Below are 11,555 nucleotides of genomic sequence, written 5' to 3' on the forward strand. Positions count from 1 at the left end.
GTACGGGGTCAAAATACGTATGTTGCATACTTCCTGCTGATTTGGCAAATGGAGCAAATCGGTTGATTCTCTTTGCGTTTGATATGGTCAACTGTGTATTGATGGAACTTACGGAGTCACCATTTGTTCTTTGGCGGTACCTCGTAAAACTCCAGAAAAGTGTTTTTTACTACATTTTCGCCGTCACCAGCGGACCAAAACCCAGTAGAGGATTTAAAGATGACTATTCACAGAAAATCACTGAAAGCTTTACAGTATGTTTCTAGGATCTCGTTTGTTAACAACGTTAAAAAAAAATTTCTTTATATCTTTATCATTTTCGAAGGTACAGAGGTTCAAAGTACACGTAAAATCTGGTATGAGGCGAAACCTGTATGATAAATAACCGCAGTATATTGCTCAAATTTTAACGATATATTCTCTAGGCATTTGTTTGGAAGGTCCGTCTCCCCCTTTTCTAAAATCTTAATCCGTTATTGAGAAACTCATCAAAAACTTATTTTTTGGGTACCAAATCCTGCCTTGGTTTCCGAGACGCGTATGCACAGCAAGTAGCTGTAATTTTTATGATTTATTTCTAAGATCACCATGTAGAATAATCTTCAAAATTTTCTTCCCGTCTTTACCCGTTTCAGAGATACAGAGATTCAAAGCTACTCTACTTGCGCAAGTAAAATACGCACGTAAAGTCCGGTGTGGGGTGAAAATGTACTTAGTAAAGTGACGCAGCACGGAGAAATATGCTGTAATGTCTCTCCGTTATCACCTGGGAACTCCATGTTTCCATAATGAAGCACATGGAAAATTTCTTCGCACGTAAGATACGGTCGGTGTGAGGGGTGAAATTAGTATCTAGTCATTTAAATTTTAAGTAAGACACCTACGTAAATTTTACTGACCAATACAGTTCTTTTCATATGAGTTAAATGTCCTGCAGCAACAGGGAAAAGAAGGGAACCAGTGTAAAGATGTTGCTATCGGAGTACAAAATGTATGTTACGTTTATTTAGAAGACTCTGACTGATAGGCCGGGTACCAGGCCTGATTCTACGTTCGTAAGCAAGTTTAAAATTCTGTCCAAAATGTTTGCCATCCAAACATATTTTATGCTGAGAGAGAAGAAAACAGTGGCGGTTGTATAGGGACGGGAAATTAACGAATACTAGACTGTGTTACAGGAAGATCGAGGGAAACAATGGTGGTGTGAGAGAAAGAGAGGGACACAGTGACAGTGGAACATAGTTGAGAGTGATAGGACAGAGATAGGGGAAGACTGAAGGAGGCAGTACCAGGGAGGACGAGGAATGAAGATGGTTCAAATGGCTCTGAGCACTATGGGACTTAACATCTGAGGTCATCAGTTTCCTAGACTTAGAACTACTTAAACCTAACTAACCTAAGGACATCACACACATCCATGCCCGGGGCTGGATTCGAACCTGCGACCATAGCAGCAGCGCGGTTCCGGACTGAAGCGCCTAGAACCGCTCAGCCCGAGCAATGAAGAGAATGTATTAAGTAGGTGAGAGCCAGTGCTAATGAGAGAGTATATGACAATGGCAAAGAGGAAGGAGAAGACAGTGAGAGAGAGAGGAGACAGCAGCAGTAGGAATGAATGAATGAATGAGAGGCTAGCAGTGTGAGGGAGATAGAGGGAGACAGTGGTGGTGAGAGGAGACTGTAGCCGTAGGACAGAATGAAGGGTACTGTTGCCGAGACAATGACATTTAGACAGCCACAAAATAGATAATGACAAAGAGTTGGGTTGAATGAGCGAGTGAGAAAGGGCAACTATGCGTATATGGGTATGAGCGACTTGCAGCTATGGATTAGTAGGTGTAAACGAGTTACAGTCAAGGGAGCTTGTGGGAGTTTTAATGATTTGCGTGGTTAAGAAAACGCGCGAGTATGTTCACATACCAAAATTTTTAGGAATATTTTAAAGGTGCTGATAAAGTTAGAATGAGACACATGGTAACCCACTTTTCAGTCAGTCTTTTAAATAAACAGGACAATATTTGCATTTTTTGTTCTCCAATAGCAGCATTTTGCCGCTGGTATTTTCTTTAGTGTCGAGAGATGGAGAGGGAGAGGGGAGGGGGAGGGGGAGGAGGAGGGGGAGGGGGAGGGAGGGATTACAAAGGCATAGTTTCACGTTTTTGAAAGTAAAACAGAGGCTTAATACAATGAAACAGGGGGATTGAGCTATGTTTACAGAAACGAACGGGTTTATTGTTTTCACAATATTAAGTTCTTTTTGATATAACACCGACTTTTTGATTGCTTTTGCTTTAATGTTTCGTGATACACTCTAGAGGTGAACAAGTTGGAAACACGTTGTACAAATTAATATGGAAACTTTAGTGGAAACTGTAACACGTGCACGGCTGTGATTGCGTGAGTAGCATTTCTCCTCTGAGGAGGGGAATCGGCCTTCGCACGCTTGCTCAGGTCTCCGCGGCCCCAGATAGACTGGACACAGTGGCTGAAGGCTGCCCCCTGTCTGCGGGAATGTGAGCAACGACGCAGACTGCGACGCGACGCCGGTTTGTTTGCCGGCGCGGCCCGGCGGCGACGCTCTCACTCGGTATTTGCCGCACGGCCCCGTGTTTGCAGAACGTGCATCGATCACGCGTCGCGGGATACGTCGCCGGCCTCTCTGCCAATATGTGCTCTCTTTCTGTCAACCGGCGCCCGGGCCGAGGCGGCGCGGCTCCAAGATAGCGGCCTCTCCAGCCGAGGAGAAAATTCGGCCTATCACGCCGTCTCCGAGCGTGGAGGAGGGCTTCGGAACGTCCCGAAATACATTGGAGGAAGGGATAAGTTTTGTCACTTCAGTATCTCATTTTATGAAGTACCTGCTTTTATCTGTCGTCACGTCAACACATAAAATACAGTGTCAAAGCTGTTGACACGTTTGACACATCGGTTACTTATTCAGCGATGTCTGTTCCACAAATGTACAGTTTTCTTCTATATCAAGGCTTGCGTGAATAGCTCGGTGGTTAATTTGAAAACTTTTGGTTTCAATTTCCACTGCCATATTCTACGCTGCGGACCTTATACATGGCGCATCATACGGTGAGATTCAAATTTATGGAGACTTTACAGGATCCGAATCTGACTATTCCGAAATCAGGAAGACACTTTTGAAAGTACGTTTATCAGGGAGTACGATGTACTGTGTGAGCAATGCGATAAATTTTGAGCCAATCGTGGCACAGTGCAAACAGAGCCCAAGTGAACAATATGGAATTCCTACTGAGAAGTGCACAAACCAAAATACTCCTCCTGTAGAGAAAAGTTAATCACTGCAATAGTTTGGGAAAATTAGTGGCTAGCACTGGCTTTACACAAGTCTAAATTTAGGTTGAACAATGTTGGGTGGTTGGTTGGTTGGTTTGAGGAAGGAGACCAGACAGCGAGGTCATCGGTCTCATCGGATTAGGGAAGGACGGGGAAGGAAGTCGGCCGTGCCCTTTGAAAGGAACCATCCCGGCATTTGCCTGGAGCGATTTAGGGAAATCACGGAAAACCTAAATCAGGATGGCCGGACGCGGGATTGAACTGTCGTCCTCCCGAATGCGAGTCCAGTGTCTAACCACTGCGCCACCTCGCTCGGTTTTGAACAATGTAATGGTGAAACAGTCCAAGTTAATATTAACTTGGAAGTAGAACGAAATAACGTGGTGAAGGTCGATGGCCAACATCGAGATCCTGGTCATTCCAATGCAGAGTTCACGTCATAGCGTTGCTGATGGCAGACACTGGCGGCGCCCTCTGCTGGTGGTACGGCGCGGTATCACGTGTACAGTTGGGCAAACTCGTTCATCCTCTGGAACTAGTTCACTGGTGATCGCTCTTTTTTGGGAACCTTTCATTTTTAATGAAGATGGAAGACGCCAAGAGGGGGAACTTGCCTCCCCTCTGGAGTACAGTGTTTTTATTCACTACAGAATTCTCACACACTTGTAGAAGTAATTTTCCTGGTTCTGCGAAACCTCTCTTTTTGCCAACTGTACCGTTACGTGGCTGATCGCATTGAAATAATATAAGGTGGCGCACGAGAAACCTGACCCAGGTACAGACTGCTCGCCAATTACACACGATTTGTTGACCACTACGAGCAGAATAGACAAACATGCAATAATTAGGCAGTAAAGAAATAACAAATAAGCTAATACAAACAACAACTGCGAAGCAATAGATAACGATTGGTGGACGACAATGAGCAGTCTAGTACTTGGGGACAATTTTTCGTGCGCTACCCTGTACCAGTGAAATAAAAATGTAGAACTTACCGTATTCTCTTCGCAAAATTTGACACCAGACACTCGATTATGGAGTGCAGGTAAATCAGTCTCTTTTCCATAACAATGAACGCGCTGTTTTACCCGGATCAAAAAAGACGGAAAATGGCCACTCGTGTGTGCCGTGCCGTTTTCCTTTGCATGTGTAATAACAAAAAAGCTTGCCTTTTTATAAGTATGTCCTCTGCTGTTTATCGAAATAGTGAAGTAAGCTGATATGCTCTTACCTGAAAAGATGGTTCAAAAATGGTTAAAATGGCTCTGAGCAATATGGGACTTAACATTTGAGGTCATCAGTCCCCTAGAACTAAGAACTACTTAAACCTAACTTACTCCTAAGGACATCACAAACATCCATGCCCGAGACAGGATTCGAACCTGCGACCGGGTTCCAGTGTTCGATTCCCGGCGGGGTCAGGGATTTTCTCTGCCTCGTGATGACTGGGTGTTGTGTGACGTCCTTAGGTTAGTTAGGTTTAAGTAGTTCTAAGTTCTAGGGGACTGATGACCATAGCTGTTAAGTCCGATAGTGCTCGGAGCCGTTTTTTTGAACGAACCTGCGACCGTAACAGTCACGCGGCCTAGAACCGCTCGGCCACCGCGGCCGGCAGCTGAAAAGATGTATGTATTACACACAACGTAATTTTTATATATTTTACGTATTTATAAAATAAATTTTAATTACCGGTTGCAGACGCTGAATAGAATACGAAAAGAACCAGAAGTCCAGAATCCAAAAAAAGTTTTAAACAGATCTAGAATGGGCTCGCGCAACGAACGAAACGAACAACAACTCGAATTCTGAACTAACTAGGAGCAATCGGCAGTGAAACTACGACGGGTGGCCACTCGAAGAAGGACGAGTCTGGCCGAGGCAGACCGAGACAGGGGGGAACTGGACCGAGACTGGAACGAGACCGGCCGGAGCGCCGTTACGGGAACGAGACCTACCGTTTCCCGTTCCCGGGAACTATAAGTAGAAAGCCGCGACCGAAGTGAACTATGAAAGACCGTTTCTTAGAATTCGCTCCTCGCTCCTTGAGTTCATCTTCGTGAACCGTTCCTTTGGACCCGTCAGTTCGCAAACGACCCATCTTTAATCATATGTACAAGAGGTTCCGATAGAGACTCAGGCTGAAGAAATGCTTGTGGTAGCCCAGTGCTCGACAGAAGATTTTTCTTTTCTTTTCTTTTGAGCCATCAGTCTTTTGACCGAACAGATGCAGCCCACCACGACTTCCTCTCCTCTGTCAGTCTTCCCATCCCAGAGTAGCCCTTGCACACAAGATCCCAATTATTTGCTGAATATATTTCAATTTCTGTCTTCCTCTACTGTTTATAATTTCTACGGCTCCCTCTAGTACTATGGAAGTCATTCCCTGATGTCTTAACAGTTCTCCTATCACCATGTCCTTTCTTCTTGCCGGCCGGAGTGGCCGTGCGGTTCTAGGCGCTTCAGTCCGGAACCGCGTGACCGCTACGGTCGCAGGTTCGAATCCTGCCTCGGGCATGGATGTGTGTGATGTCCTTAGGTTAGTTAGGTTTAAGTAGTTCTAAGTTCTAGGTGACTGATGACCTCAGATGTTAAGTCCCATAGTGCCCAGAGCCATTTGAATCATTTGAACCTTTCTTCTTGTCCTTGTTCCCATACACACAGTTCCTCGCCTACTCCGCAAAGAACATCCTCATATCTTACCTTATCAGTTCACACAATTTTCAACATTCTTGTCTAGCACTACATCTCAAAGTCTTCGATTCTCTTCTGTTCCGGTCTTCCCACAATCCATGTCTCACTACCATGCAATACTGTACTCCAGACGTACATTCTCAAAAATGTTTTCTTAAAATTAAAGCCGTGTTCAGTATTAGAAGATCTCTCCTTGCCGGGACTACTCTCTTTGTAAGTGCTAGTCTGCTGTTTATGTGCTCCTTGCGACGTCATGGGTTATTTTGCTGCATAAGTAGCAGAATTCCTTAACATCGTCTACTTCGCGATCCCCAATTATGATGTACTCGTTGCTGCTACTTCACATCACTTTCTTCGATTTACGCTCAATCCACATTCTGTACTGATTAGACTGTTCAATTCATTGAACAGATCCTGTAACTGATCTTCGCTGTCTCTGACGATAGCAAAGTCATCAGCGAATTTTATCACTGAAGGTGAATTTTAATCGCGCTCTTGAGTATTTCTTTTATTTCCGTCATTGATTCTTCGCTGTATAGAGTCAACAATATGGGCGAAAGACTACATCCTGCTTTATACCGTTTTCAGTTGAAGTACTTCGTTCTTGGTCTTCCAACCCTGTTAGTCCGACTTGGTTCTTCTACATATTGTGTATTACCTGGTTTTCCCCATAGCCTATGCCTATTTTTCTCAGAATTTAGAACATCTTGCGACATCGACGACCACTGAATGTGTCTTGATTTTTCTTTAGTCTCGCCATGACTATCAGCTACAACGTCAGAACTGACTCTCTGGTGCCTTCATCTTCCCTAAAGCCAAACTGATCGTCATCTAACTCATCCTCAGCTTTCTTTTCCATACTTCTAGCCCCAATGATTTCAAAAATTGTGATGTAATGTTACCTATCCCTTCGTCTTACTCTATCTTAAGTCTTCCAAAGATCTTTTTAATTTCTAATACTGGATCTCTTATCTCCTGTATATCGACTGCTGTTTCTTTTCCTATCACATCATCAGGCAAGCACTTTCGTTCAGAGGGGCCGTCGATGTCCTCTTTCCATCTAGTCACTTTCTCCTCTGCAATTAACAGTGGAATTACCATTACACTCTTAATGTAATACCCTTGCTTTTAATTTCGCGAAAGGCTGTTTGATTTTTCTGTACGCTGAGTCACTCGTTGCGACAATAATTTGTCTTTCGATTTCTTCACGTTTTTCATGCAGGCAGTTCATCTTAGATTCCCCGCACTTTCTATTTATTTCATTGCTAGATGACTTGCATTTCTGTATTTCTGAATTTCCGTGAACATTATTATACTTTCCACTCTCGGTGATCAACGGAAGGATTTCTGCTGTTGCCTATGGTTTCTTCGCTGTTATCTTTCTTGTATTTATGTTTTCGTTTACAAATTCTGTGATTGCTTTTTTTAGAGATGTTATTCCTCTTCAAATGAACTGCCTAAACAGCTATACATTACCACACTATTTATAGCCTCAGAAAACTTCAAGCGTACCTCTTCATTCCACAATACTTCCGTATGCCATTTCTTTGTGCATTGATTCTTGCTGACTAGTCTCTTAAGCTTCAACCTACACTTCGTCATTATCAAACTGTGACCTGAGTCTAAATTTGCTGCTGGCTGAACCTTACAATCTAATATCCGATATCGGGATCTCTGCCTGACCGTGGTGTTATCTAAATGGAATCTTCATGTATATCCCAGCCTTTTCCAAGGACGCCTCATCACCACCATCATTATCAGGATTAAGGTTTATAATTTATATAAAAAACAGCTACCAGCCACATGTATGGTTTAAAAAGGTTTATTCTCTTCAGACCATGACCGGTTTCGGATTTTTCTTTACAAATCCATCTTCAGATGGCAGATTACAAGCATTCTTGGCTGGACCTAGTTTTGTTTGTGTTATTCGTTTGCTGCACTAGGAAATAAAAGAAATATTTTTGTTGTCATATCGGTAATGGTATTACTACGAAAGATTTACTTCTTTTACAAAATCTAATTGCTCATGAGATGGTTTTTATAAACATTAGTAAACTTGCAGGATTAGTGTACTTACGATCTGTGTACGGACTAGTACAGTTCCTACTTCACAGCCTGAAGAACAAGTAGACGACGTGGAACAATTTTCTCCTCCAGAAGACGACGACGAAATGGAGGGAGTCCCCTCTGAAGAAGTTTGGACCATGCAGCCCACCGACGAAGAGGCCGATTACACACTAGTTCGCCAAAGAAAACGACTCAACGCCTCTCCTAAGCAGAACAACTCTCGGAAGCGAAACCGTCCAGAAGAACTGAAAAGTTCCAACCGTTATGCGGCTATTGCGACGGAAGATACTACGGATGCTCCAGAACGAATGGACCAGACGAGTGACGTCTATCTCGAAGCAAATAAAGAGGGGACAGATTGCTCTGGCCGTAACTTACTACGCAGAGTCCCGCCCGTTACTATTTACCATACCAAGAACTACATGGAACTCAACAAGGCGCTGAAAGCGAATATTGACGGCAGTCTTAAGGCCATCTACCAACGAGACAGGATCAAATATCACTTTGACTCCTATGAAGATCAACGGCGGGCCATCAATTTCTTTGTGTCGAATGACATCCACTTTTTTACACATCAGGCCGCAGAGGACAAGGACCTCAAAGTGGTTGTCAAACGTCTACCTGCCAAAGTTACGGAGGAAGAACTGAAAGACGCACTGATAGAGAAGGGTTTTCCTGTCATCAACGTCCACCAGTTTAAAAATCGAGACGACAAAACGAAGGAATTACGACCTCAACATGCTTACTGTGTCACGTTGCCAGCCCAAAAGGAAAACTACAAGATTTACGACATCAAATACCTTCTATACACTAAAGTCGTTATTGAAACCTACAACAGACAAGAAGGACCTGTTCAATGTCGCCACTGCCAGCGATTCGAACATACGGCTAATTATTGCAGCTTGCCTGCTCACTGCGTTCGCTGTGGAGGGCAACACACATCTTCAGCATGTACTCATCCCCGAGGGGCTCCGCCGAAATGTGCTAACTGTGAAAAGGACCATCCTACCACATGGCATGGCTACCAGAAGTACCAGGAACTTCTCAGGAAATTCAGACAACGGTCTTCCCCGCAGCCCTCTCAACGGAGGACTCGTGTAGTACGGAACTCCAACCTGACGCCACACCCTCCGCCCTATCGTCAGCAACCGCCACAAGAACAGCCGGGCGCGACACGGCAGCCAGTAACACAGCCTCCTCCTGAAGCACGCGCACCTCGACAGCACCGCCAGCATTATTCATACGCCCACGCAGCATCACCACGCCGACCTGAACCGGAAACCTACGTCTCACCAGCTCATTTGATGCAATCTATAGCTCCAGCGCTCTCTGATGTCGCCAAACTTCTCACCGCCGTGCAGCAACAACTAGTGGGGATACTTTCTTTAATCGAAAGTGTATTGAAGGCCTTTGGAACACCTTAAGATGGATCGCCCTGGGACCACGAGAAACCTGAAAATCTGTATATGGAACGCCAACGGAATGAAACACAAGAAAACAGAATTCACTGAATTTTTACGTCACAAAATCGACATCGCACTTATCGGAGACGCACCTTCGTCCAACAACTGAGCTCAAATTTCGTAACATGTACGTCTATAGAACGGACAGACAAGGCGAACGAGTTGGAGGGACCGCAGTTCTGCTTAAAAGGGAACTGCGGCACCATCGTGAAACACTACCACACCTCCAACATCTGGAGACAACAGCAGTAACGGTTCGATCGGCGACAGGCAACATCACTTTCATTGCGGCGTACAACAGCCCCGGTAGAAACCTGGTGCCAGACGACCTAAGGAGTATCTTCACCAATTTTGACAAAATCTTCCTCAGAGGTGACCTTAACAGCAAGCACGTCGCGTGGAATTCCCGGCGTACGAACCCTCGTGGACGAACTTTGATTGCCATGGAAGAAGAACTGGGCATCACAGTCCATGGCCCACGAGAGCCGACATGGATTCCTTACGTCGATCGGCAAGAAGCAGACGTCCTAGATATGGCTATCATCAAAAATATTGAGACGATCCTCCAGCTCCGCACCGTCGACGATCTTTCGTCGGACCACCGACCTGTTATCAGCATAGTGGAACACGCAACGGCCAACCTTCCGCCCCCCACCTCACAAACTCTGAACTGGGGTCAATTTCGGACATATCTTGACAACAATATCTGCCCGACGCAGGACGTTTCAACACCGGAAGCCATCTACATCGTGGTACAAACTTTGACGCAGAAGATAAAGGCAGCCAAATGGAGGGCAACTACTCACACGGTCTACCCTGTAGTAGCTTTCGATGAGTTCCCGCCTCTACTCCGACAACTGAAGACACAGAGAAACAGGAGTAGGCGACGTTGGCTCCGCTATAGAAACCCGATCGATTGACGAGAAACACACGTCTTAACATGAGAACTGCACAGGAGAGTGGCTGAGTGGCGGCAGCAGGTCTGGTAAGATAAGATGGATGAATTCTTACTTCGAACCAAGAACGAATGGCAGGTAGTCAAGAACACACGACACCAGCGGCCACCTAAACGAGCCATCAGAGGACCAGATGGCCTCCTCTATGACGAACTCACCCAGGCGGAGCTGTATGCTACGACTTACCAAGAACAGATGTCTACGCCAGCGAAACCCGTGAACGACGTCCACCTGCAAGAACAGGAAGCCGTCGTTACAGCAGAATGGACTGCTTTTCGTGCTGCGCCTGTGCAGAGCCGCCCACAACTCACCACACCAGCAGAGATCCGTAAAATTATCCGAAAGACTCGGAATAATGCGCCGGTCAACGACTCCATAAGCAACACCGATTTGAAACAGTTGCCCAGGAAGCCAACTGTGCTCCTTACCCGAATTCTCAACAGTGGCCTTCTGCAGGGATATTTCCTACGGCATGGAAGACGGCTCGAGTAGTTCCAGTACCCAAGCCAGGTAAAGACCCAGCAGAACCCAACAGTTACCGGCCAATTAGCCTCTTGCCGACCCTTGGCAAGGTGCTCGAGAGAGTGCTGTTGAAGAGTCTCCATGACACGCTTACAGCGCATGATGTTATACGACCCGAACAATTCGGTTTCAAGGACAAGATATCTGCCGAACTTCAACTTTTACGGATCACCGAACGGATACAAGAAGGATACAACAAGCAGCACTTCACGATTGGTGTCTTCCTTGACATCGAAAAAACTTACGATAAGGTGTGGCGGCCCAACCTTATCGTCAAACTGCATCGCACTACCCCTATTGCGGATTGTTACATTAGACTCATAGACAGCTTTCTGCAGGACAGGAAACTGTACGTCCGAGTCGACGACAAAAACTCCGAAATGTAACTGATCTACGCAGGAATTCCGCAGGGCTCTGTCATTTCGCCTCTGATTTTCTATATATAAATGACATCCCAACATTCCCCCTTGTTACGGCGAGTTTTTATGCGGACGATACGGCTTTTCTGACAACTGGACGACACTTGAACCAGCTAATCGCTAGGATGCAA

The sequence above is a fragment of the Schistocerca americana genome, chromosome 4 (assembly GCF_021461395.2).
Source record: "Schistocerca americana isolate TAMUIC-IGC-003095 chromosome 4, iqSchAmer2.1, whole genome shotgun sequence".
Lineage (NCBI taxonomy): Eukaryota > Metazoa > Arthropoda > Insecta > Orthoptera > Acrididae > Schistocerca > Schistocerca americana.